This window comes from Pseudorasbora parva, chromosome 23, assembly GCF_024679245.1.
Source record: "Pseudorasbora parva isolate DD20220531a chromosome 23, ASM2467924v1, whole genome shotgun sequence".
NCBI lineage: Eukaryota > Metazoa > Chordata > Actinopteri > Cypriniformes > Gobionidae > Pseudorasbora > Pseudorasbora parva.
The window spans coordinates 37,374,229-37,386,448 of record NC_090194.1 but is presented as its reverse complement, the minus strand read 5'-3'; the positions used below and the strand labels follow the sequence as shown (position 1 = coordinate 37,386,448).

The 12,220-nt window shown below is 42.2% G+C and overlaps 1 protein-coding gene across 2 annotated transcripts in view; it reads right to left on the bottom strand.

Moving 5' to 3' along the window:
* Positions 1-12,220, bottom strand: part of glis3 (GLIS family zinc finger 3) — a 59,048-nt gene that overhangs the window by 35,604 nt on the left and 11,224 nt on the right. The gene's annotated exons all lie outside the window — the stretch shown is intronic.

Here is a 12,220-nt window from a genome sequence, read left to right as displayed (position 1 = left end):
CAGACAGACAGACAGACAGACAGACAGAAGGATGGATGGATGGATGGATGGATGGATTGATTGATAGAAGAATGGATGACAGGTAGATAGATCTATTATAGGTGGATTGATTGATTAACTGATTAAAGGAAGGATGATGGATGGATGGATGGATGGATGGATGGATGGATGGATGGATGGATGGATAACAGACAGATGGATGTATGGGTGAATAACAGACAGACAGATGTATGGATGGACAACAGACAGACAGATAGATGGATGTATGGATGGATAACAGACAGATGGATGTATGTATGTATGGATAACAGACAGATGGATGGATGTATGAATGGATAACAGACAGATGGATGGATAACAGACAGACAGATGGATGGATGTATGGAGGGATAACAGACAGATGGATGGATAACAGACAGACAGATAGATGGATGTATGGATGGATAACAGACAGATGGATGTATGTGTGTATGGATAACAGACAGATGGATGGATGTATGAATGGATAACAGACAGATGGATGGATAACAGACAGACAGATGGATGGATGTATGGAGGGATAACAGACAGATGGATGGATGGATGGATGGATAGATGTATGGATAACAGACAGACAGATGGATGGATGTATGGAGGGATAACAGACAGATGTATGTATGTATGTATGGATAACAGACAGATGGATGTATGTATGTATGAATAACAGACAGATGGATGTATGTACGGATGGATGGATAACAGACAGATGGATGTATGTATGGATGGATAACAGACAGATGGATGGATGTATGGATGGATAACAGACAGACAGATGGATGGATGGATAACAGACAGACAGATGGATGGATGGATAACATACAGACAGATGGATGTATGGATGTATGGATGGATAACAGACAGATGGATGTATGTATGTATGGATAACAGACAGATGGATGGATGTATGAATGGATAACAGACAGATGGATGGATGGATGTATGGATAACAAACAGATGTGTATGGATGGATGGATGGATAACAAACAGATGTATGTATGTATGGATGGATAACAAACAGATGGATGTATGTATGTATGAATAACAGACAGATGGATGTATGTACGGATGGATGGATAACAGACAGATGGATGTATGTATGGATGGATAACAGACAGATGGATGGATGTATGGATGGATAACAGACAGACAGATGGATGGATGGATAACATACAGACAGATGGATGTATGGATGTATGGATGGATAACAGACAGATGGATGTATGTATGTATGGATAACAGACAGATGGATGGATGTATGAATGGATAACAGACAGATGGATGGATGGATGTATGGATAACAAACAGATGTGTATGGATGGATGGATGGATAACAAACAGATGTATGTATGTATGGATGGATAACAAACAGATGTATGTATGTATGGATGGATAACAGACACATGGATGTATGTATGTATGGATAACAGACAGATGGATGGATGTATGAATGGATAACAGACAGATGTATGGATGTATGTATGGATAACAGACAGACAGACAGATGGATGGATGTATGGATGGATAACAGACAGATGGATGTATGTATGTATGAATAACAGACAGATGGATGTATGTACGGATGGATGGATAACAGACAGATGGATGTATGTATGGATGGATAACAGACAGATGGATGGATGTATGGATGGATAACAGACAGACAGATGGATGGATGGATAACATACAGACAGATGGATGTATGGATGTATGGATGGATAACAGACAGATGGATGTATGTATGTATGGATAACAGACAGATGGATGGATGTATGAATGGATAACAGACAGATGGATGGATGGATGTATGGATAACAAACAGATGTGTATGGATGGATGGATGGATAACAAACAGATGTATGTATGTATGGATGGATAACAAACAGATGGATGTATGTATGGATGGATAACAAACAGATGTATGTATGTATGGATGGATAACAGACACATGGATGTATGTATGTATGGATAACAGACAGATGGATGGATGTATGAATGGATAACAGACAGATGTATGGATGTATGTATGGATAACAGACAGACAGACAGATGGATGGATGTATGGATGGATAACAGACAGATGGATGTATGTATGTATGGATAACAGACAGATGGATGGATGTATGAATGGATAACAGACAGATGGATGTATGTATGTATGGATAACAGACAGATGGATGTATGTACGGATGGATGGATAATAGACAGATGGATGTATGTATGGATGGATAACAGACAGATGGATGGATAGATAACAGACAGATGGATGGATGGATGTATGGATGGATAACAGACAGACAGATGGATGGATGGATGGATGGATGGATGGATGGATGGATAACATACAGACAGATGGATGGATGTATGGATGGATGAATGGATAACAGACAGACAGACAGATGGATGTATGGATAACAAACAGATGTGTATGGATGGATGTATGGATAACAAACAGATGTATGTATGTATGGATGGATAACAGACACATGGATGTATGTATGTATGGATAACAGACAGATGGATGGATGTATGAATGGATAACAGACAGATGTATGGATGTATGTATGGATAACAGACAGATGGATGTATGGATAGATAACAGACAGATGGATGGATGGATGTATGGATGGATAACATACAGACAGATGGATGGATGTATGGATGGATGAATGGATAACAGACAGACAGATGGATGTATGGATGGATAACAAACAGATGTATGTATGTATGGATGGATGGATAACAAACAGATGTATGTATGTATGGATGGATGGATAACAAACGGATGTATGGATGGATGGATAACAGACACAGACGTATGGATGTATGGATGGATAACAAACAGATGGATGTATGGATGGATGGATGGATAACAGACAGATGGATGGATGGATGGATGGATGGATAACAGACAGATGGATGTATGGATGGATGTATGGATGGATAACAGACAGATGTATGTATGTATGGATGGATGGATGGATAACAGACAGATGGATGGATGGATGGATGGATAACAGACAGACAGATGGATGGATGGATGGATAGACAGACAGATGGATGACAGACAGACAGATGGATGGATGTATGGATGGATAACAGACAGACAGACAGACAGACAGACAGACGGATGGATGGCTGTATGGATGGATAACAGACAGACAGACAGATGGATGTATGGATGTATGGATGAATAATAGACAGACAGATAGATGGATGGATGTATGGATGGATAACAGACAGACAGACAGATGGATGGATGTATGGATGGAAAACAGACAGACAGATGGGTGGATGTATGGATGGAAAACAGACAGATGGGTGGATGTATGGATGGATAACAGACAGATGGATGGATGGGTGGGTGTATGGATGGAAAACAGACAGACAGATGGGTGGATGTATGGATGGATAACAGACAGATGGATGGATGGGTGGGTGTATGGATGGATAACAGACAGATGGATGGATGGATGGATGGATGGATGGATGGATGGATGGATAACAGACAGATGGATGGATGACAGACAGACAGACAGACAGATGGATGGATGACAGACAGACAGACAGACAGACAGATGGATGGATGACAGACAGACAGACAGACAGATGGATGTATGGATGGATAGACAGACAGACAGATGTATGGATGTATGGATGGATAACAGACAGATAGATAGATGTATGGATGGATAGACAGACAGACAGATGGATGAATGCATGGATGGATAACAGACAGACAGATGGATGGATGTATGGATGGATAACAGACAGATAGATGGATGGATGGATAACAGACAGACAGATGGATGAATGTATGGATGGATAACAGACAGACAGATGGATGGATGTATGGATGGATAACAGACAGATAGATAGATGTATGGATGGATAGACAGACAGACAGATGGATGAATGCATGGATGGATAACAGACAGACAGATGGATGATGTATGGATGGATAACAGACAGACAGACGGATGTATGTATGGATGATGCTGAGCATGCTGGGACAGGCCCGTGATTGTGCTGTAGATCTGTGATTACGCTGCAGTGACTCTGTGTCTGTTTATCCAGAGACTCGTCCAGCTCTTCCTCCAGACACTGCTGAGGGCCAGAGTTCAGCTCTCTGGAGCGTCAGCAGAAAACACAGCACTGTGTGGACACAGCAATCACTTTAGTATCTGTGCCTAGTTCTGCCGTTTGCTAACGAACACTGGAAAACCATCCAACTGTTCCCGGTGCCATAGCAACAGCAAAGGCTTTTGGTAATGAGTAAGTGTGCGGAGCTAAAGGTTGACCACAGGTATTTGTGCGCGATTAATGATTGATAAACTTGGATCAGTGAAGGCAAATAAATATTTCACCTCTTAATAACACACTCCTGAAGAAAATACACAATATCAGAGGAAACACAGAAGAGTTTTCCTACTGTAAAGTGATTGTGCCACTAGCGATCTACAGGAACAGTCTAGCATTATGCTGGGTTTTGCATGCACTGTAAAATAGTTTTTCATGATTATCTTGATTATTGATGATTATTCTCTGTATTTCAACGGTCACAATGATTGTCAGTTCTAAAGTTTTCCTTACGAGTGGTTATATTAAAAACAACGCACCACTAAAATGTAACCTTTTAATTGTCAGAAGCTATGTTTTCATCCAAAAATTACGAAATTGGAATATTACATTTAGCACAAATTACAGAGTATACACTATATTGCCAGAAGTATTGGGCCGCCCCTCCAGATCTCTGAGTTCAGGTGTTCAGTCTCTTCATGGCCACAGGTGTATAACTCCAGCTCTCGGCCTGCAGACGCTTCTACACACATTAGTGAAAGAACGGGTCGCTCTCAGGAGCTCAGTGAACTCAAGCGTGGTGCCGTGATAGGCTGACACCTGTGCAATAAGTCCATTCCTGACATTTCCTCACTACTAAATATTCCACGCTCAACTGTTAGTGGGATTAGAACAAAGTGGAAGCCATTGGGAACAACAGCAACTCAGCCACGAAGTGATAAATCCCAGAGCGGGGTCAGCGCATGCTGAGGGTCACAGTGCGCAGAAGTCTCCAACTTTCTGCAGAGTCAACAGCTCCAGACCTCCAGACTTCTGTGGCCTTCAGATGAGCTCAAGAACAGCGGAGAGAGCTTCATGGAATGGGTTTCCATGGCCGAGCAGCTCATCCAAGCCTTACATCACCAAGAGCAATGCAAAGCGTGGGATGCAGTGAAGTAAAGCAGCCGCCACTGGACTCTAGAGCAGTGAGACATGTTCTCTGAGCGACCAATCACTCTTCAGTCTGACAATCACATGGACGAGTCTGCGTTTGATGGCTGCCAGGAGAACGGGACTTGCCTGACTGCATTGTGCCAAGTGTAAAGTTTGGTGAAGGGAAGATTATGGGGTGGGGTTGTTTTTCAGGGGCTGGGCTTGGCCCCTTAGTTCCACTGAAAGGAACTCTTAATGCTTCAACAAGACATTTTGGACAATTTCATGCCCCCAACTTTGTGGGATCAGTTTGTGGACGGCCCCTTCCTGTCCCAGCATGACGACAGCGTCGCTCCATAAAGACATGGATGAGGAGTTTGGTGTGGAGGAACTTGACTGGCCTGCACAGAGTCCTGAGCTCAACCCGATAGAACAGCTTTGGGATGAATTAGAGCGGAGACTGAGAGCCAGGCCTTCTCGTCCAACATCAGTGCCTGACCTCACAAATGAGCTTCTAGAAGAATGGGCAAAAATCCCCATAAACACACTCCTAAACCTTGAGGAAAGCCTTCCCAGAAGAGCTGGAGCTGTTAGAGAGGGTGGGCCGACTCCAGATTAAACACCATGGATTAACAATGGGAAGCTCAGGTGCATATAGAGGCACAAAACTTTTGGCAATATAGTGTATATAATGAAATTCTTTTGCAATTTTTTCCCTCTATCATGAATGAGTGTTGTCTCAGAGCGTCAGGCGAAAGACAATAAACGCCGCCATGTTCTCTCGTGTTGGAATGTTGGTGTTTGGGGACACAATCGTTTGAGACGCTTCTGGAAAATTCTCCATTGTAGTTTGTTTTCTTATCTGACTAAAGATGTTATCGACTTCAATTGAGCACCACTGTAATCAACCAAAGAAAATCTTGGTCGACTGAAGTCCTGAAATTTTCGACTAAAAATTAAGTTAGGAAAGACAACTTTAACCGAATTAGCAATGCATTGTGCACAGTTCTTGGTAGCCTTGTTGTCTGCCTAAATTAATAACAAATAAACATTAAAAAAACTAGTAGGCTATTTGCAGTATATTAAATAGTTTTTGACCTGATTAATAGTGATATTATCACAAGAACTTTTGAGGAATATGCAACATAATTCAGACAATTGTTTTTGTCATATGTATTATAATAACTGACAGACACTATAATTTCAGATGCTCCGTTCTGATCGAACACAGGAGACACGAATGGACTACTAACTTAAAGCTTTTACTCTTAAACACAAAAGGTAGGTCCGCTTTAATACAAAAAAGAGCTATTTATTAAACAAGCCAGATCACTTTTTTCTATTTTTTAAAATTGCTGCCACACTGCTGATGTCTTTGTTAATATGGTCGAAGAGGACTGACTAGGAAAAGCTCACAATTAAATAAATATACAGCAAAGTAGCCTACTTCAACCTGTCTCTCTTCTCCAGTGAGTTAATCCAAAAGAAGTGAAAGCAAGGGAAGACAGACTGTTACCTGAAAACACCCCCATTTGTCCGTTGTTTATTTCTAAAGAAACACGACAATGCATAAAAGGCTCCATTACCTTGTATCTTACACTATCGCCCCATAGAAACTGTTTTTGTAAAAATAGGCTAACGATTGCGTCATAACCAACGCGACTCTCGGACAGTAGAGAAATTACCGTATAGACCTGAGGAGACGCTCGCAGGCAATCTTTACTGTCTCTGAGACAGTCGGGGGGGGCGTGGAGACATAAAGTCTGATGAAGTCAAGGGAGAAGAATGAGGAGAAGCCCATAGTGAGCCAAAACCAAGGGGACAAAACATTAAAACAACGTAATTCAGATTTCATTTTCCACAACTACTAGAAGACCTACAGCTGTCCGACAGGAGGCTCACGTCACATCTACGTCCTCAAGCTCAGTCTGAGCCGGCGCAGTTCGCTCCGCCATCAGGAAGTGAGTGCCTCTAAGTGACTTAATTTTCCGCCGTTGTCTACGGGGTCGCTTCTTGACTGTCTATGTTTCAACCTGATGAAATGAACGTGGCAAAAAATCAACCAATCAAAATAAGCTTTTCTTACGTATTTTTGTCCTGTTTCTAGTCCAAACATCTCAAAATTCTTATAACAACAAGTATTTACTTAGTATTTAAACGGATGGCTGGCAGATGGATGGATGGGCGGATAGATAGAACAATAGAACAATAGATAGACGGACGAACGGACGGACGGACGGACGGACGGACGGACGGACGGACGGATAGATAGATAGATAGATAGATAGATAGATAGATAGATAGATAGATAGATAGATAGATAGATAGATAGATAGATAGATATCAACAAAAGGCTGAGTAAATGATTCAGTTTTTGTCTGAACTATTGCTTTTACATTTTCAATGTTATAAGTTACTTTTACAGTGCAGGCAAGAAAATCGTGTTAATAGAAGCCCTGAGTGCCGCGCGTCTCTGACTGCGTCCAACTCTCTGTCCGTTTGACTGAAGTGTGTGGCAGGAGGCAGTCGTATCTCTGCCAGAGCTTAAATGAGAGTCTTTTGTCCCTTTTTAATAACTGCATAATTGCACAAACTCTCATGTCAATTATCAAGAATAATCACTAATTAGCTGATGGCTGGAGTTAAAAGAGAGGAGAAAAACTCACAGATAAAGAGTAATGCAGCCTCTCCGCAACAGCACACAATGAGTTTAAACTATGCAGAGGTTTTTTCCTGGTTAAAGCCTTAATGTGAGTATTGAGAGTTTCTCAATATATCTCACAATAGAGAACACCAGTTTCTCCCTGAAGCACTGCAGTGTTGAAACGCAAGAGCTGGTGGAGGCTGCGGCTTCACCATGGCAACCACTGGGGGGTGTCGTTACCCAATGATCAGATCCTGCTAGAGCTCTAAAACACAGGCATCTGATAAAGTGCACTTCTCTTAATTACTCTAAATAAAGAAAGTTCCTTAATGGTTCTTTAATGATATTAAAAGTTCAATTTAGAGACATACCTACCTAAAGAAGCCTTTTGTTCTAACATGCTTTGTGTTATAAATGGAAACTCAACTGCAAATAGATTGTTTTGAACGTTGTGTATAAATATAAATATATATATAATGTTTGTGTGTTTATATGTGTGTGTGTGTGTGTGTGTGTGTGTATATATATATATATATATATACACACACACATTATGAGAACCTTTCTAATATTGTGTTGGTCCCCCTTTTGCTGACCCGTCGAAGCATGGACTCCACTAGACCCCTGAAGGTGTGCTGTGGTATCTGGCACCAAGATGTTAGCAGCAGATCCTTTAAATCCTGTAAGTTGCAAAGTGGAGCCTCCATGGATCGGACTTGTTTGTTCAGCTCATCCCACAGATGCTCGATTGGATTGAGATCTGGGGAATCTGGAGGCAGAGTCGACGCCTCAAACTGGTTGTGGTGCTCCTCAAACCATTCCTGAAGCCTTTGTGCTTTGTGTCAGGAGCATTATCCTGCTGGAAGAGCCACAGCCACCAGAATACCGTTTCCATCAAAGGCTGAACATGGTCTCAGCAATGCTTAGGTAGGTGGAGCGTGTCAAAGGAACATCCACATGGATGGAGGACCCAAGGTTTCCCAGCAGAACATTGGCCAAAGCATCACACTGCCTCCGCCGGCTCGCCTTCTTCCCATAGTGCATCCTGGGGCCATGTGTTCCCCAGGTAAGCCACACACACACACACACACCCGGCCATCCACGTGATTCCACAGACCAGGCCACGTTCTTCCATTACTCCGTGGTCCAGTTCTGATGCTCACGTGCCACTGTTGGTGCTTTCAGCGAGGTCAGGGGTCAGAGGTCACCCTGACTGGTCAACGGCTATGCCGCCCCATACACACCAAACTGAGCTGCTCTGTGTATTCTGACAGCTTTCTATCAGAACCAGCATTAACTTCTGGAGCAGTTTTAGCTCCAGTAGCTCGTCTGTTTGATCGGACCCCACGGGCCAGCCTTCGCTTCCCACGTGCATCAATGAGCCTTGGCCGCCCATGACCCTGTGGCCGGTTCTCCAATGTTTCTTCCTTGGAGCACTTTTGATAGATACTGACCACTGCAGACCGGGAACAGCCCACAAGAGCTGCAGTTTTGGAGATTCTCTGACCCAGTCGTCTAGCCCTCATAATTTGGCCCTTGGCAAACTCGCTCAAATCCTTATGCTTGCCCATTTCTCCTGCTTCTAACACATTAACTTTGAGGACAAAATGTTCACTTGCTGCCTAATATATCCCACCCACTAACAGGAGCCCTGATGAAGAGAGAGTGTGTGTGTGCTTGTTTATATTACATTGTGGGGACCAGCCAGCAGTCTACACAATGTAAATGGATTTGTAAACACACTAAATTATGTTTTTTTGAAAATGTAAAAATGGCCTGTGATTGGTAGGTTTAGGGGCGGTGTAGGGGGATATAATGTATAGTTTGTACAGTGTAAAATGCATTATGCCTATGAAAAGTCCCCACAATTCACAAAAAATGCTGTGTGTATGTCAGAGATGGAAACTCGAGTCTGCGACTTGGACTCGAGTTGCATTTAAGTTGCAAAAAAAATTACTTGCGACTTGGCGTGGACTCACGAACATCTGACCCAAGACTTGACTTGGACTGGACATGGACTTGAAGACTGAGACTTGTGGAAAAAATGCAAGTCTTTTGGCACGGCATTCCCCGATTCCGTTCTCTATTTACTACCCCACATGACAGCACGAAACGCCGCCTTTTACTATTCATTCATTCACAAATATGTGCAGCAGCGGCGAATATCTCAAAACATTTCTAAAAATACCAAGCCATCGAGCGCGTGTCACATCTAAAGGCACACGACTTCATCACCCATTAGTAAACTGCAGGTAAATAAATAAGCAACAAATAGTAACAACATAGTCAAGCCTTACCTTACAAAAAAAAACAATAAATCGGCGCTCACTGGAAGGCTACATTATCCAGCATTGCTTGAGATCTACAACAAACTACGGCAACTCGAATAGCTCAAAATACACATGGAATTTAATAGTAATGATTTAAGTACTATTTTGTGTGCTTTATTATGCAATTTTAAAGTAAAAGTAATCTGTTTTTAAAGTTCAATACACTGTTAATTATAACAACTAGCTGAAAAAAATATTGCTAAAAATAGAACATAGACTTGACTTGGACCCAAAAGACTTGAGACTTGACTTGACTTGGACCCAAAAGACTTGAGACTTGACTTGACTTGGACCCAAAAGACTTGATACTTGGACCCTAAAGACTTGAGACTTGACTTGGGCCCTAAAGACTGGAGACTTGACTTGGGCCCTAAAGACTGGAGACTTGACTTGGGCCCTAAAGACTGGAGACTTGACTTGGGCCCTAAAGACTGGAGACTTGACTTGGGCCCTAAAGACTGGAGACTTGACTTGACTTGGACCCAAAAGACTTGATACTTGGACCCTAAAGACTTGAGACTTGACTTGACTTGGACCCAAAAGACTTGATACTTGGACCCTAAAGACTGGAGACTTGACTTGACTTGGACCCAAAAGACTTGATACTTGGACCCAAAAGACTTGAGACTTGACTTGACTTGATGAAGAGAGACTTGAATTGACTTGTACGCTAAAGAGACATGCCTTCCTTGGACCCTAAAGACTTGAGACTTGACTTGGACCCTAAATACTTTACTTGACTTGGACCCTAAAGACTTGAAACTTGACTTGGACCCTAAAGACTTGAAACTTGACTTGGACCCTAAAGACTTGAGACTTGACTTGGACCCTAAAGAGTTGAGAAATAACTTGACTTGGACTCTAAAGACTTGAGACTTGACTTAGACCCTAAAGACTTGAGACTTGACCTGCGCCCTAAAGACTTAAGACTTAACTTGACTTGGACTCTAAAGACTTGAGACTTGACTTGGACCCTAAAGACTTGAGACTTGACTTGACTTGGGCCCTAAAGACTTGAGACTTGACTTGGACCCTAAAGACTTGAGACTTGACTTGACTTGACTTGGACCCTAAAGACTTGAGACTTGACTTGGACCCTAAAGACTTGAGACTTGACTTGGGCCCTAAAGACTTGAGACTTGACTTGGACCCTAAAGACTTGAGACTTGACTTGGACCCTAAAGACTTGAGACTTGACTTGGACCCTAAAAGCTTGAGACTTGACTTGACTTTGACCCTAAAGACTTGAGACTTGACTTGAATTGGACCCTAAACACTTGAGACTTGACTTTACTTGTACCCTAAAGACTTGCGACTCTTGACTTGGACCCTAAAGAGTTGAGAAATAACTTGACTTGGACTCTAAAGACTTGAGACTTGACTTAGACCCTAAAGACTTGACCTGCGCCCGAAAGACTTAACTTGACTTGGACTCTAAAGATTTGAGACTTGACATTGATCCTAAAGACTTGAGACTTGACTTGGATCCTAAAGACTTGATACTTGACTTGACTTGAACCCTAAAGACTTGAGACTTGACTTGGACCCTAAACACTTGAGACTTGGCTTGGACCCTAAAGACTTGAGACTTGACTTGGACCCTAAAGACTTGAGACTTGACTTGGACCCTAAAGATTTGAGACTTGACTTTGACCCTAAATACTTGATACTTGACTTGGACCCTAAAAACTTGAGACTTGACTTGTACCCTAAAGACTTGCGACTCTATTTGACTTGACTTGGACTCTAAAGACTTGAGACTTGACTTAGACCCTAAAGACTTGAGACTTGACCTGCACCCTAAAGAATTAAGACTTAACTTGACTTGGACTCTAAAGACTTGAGACTTGACTTGGACCCTAAAGACTTGAGACTTGACTTGACTTGGGCCCTAAAGACTTGAGACTTGACTTCGACTTGGACCGCAGAGTCTTGTGAACACGTCTGGTGTGTGCTTTTTTCTATACTTTTCAAAAGAATCTATAACTGTGTTTTTTTT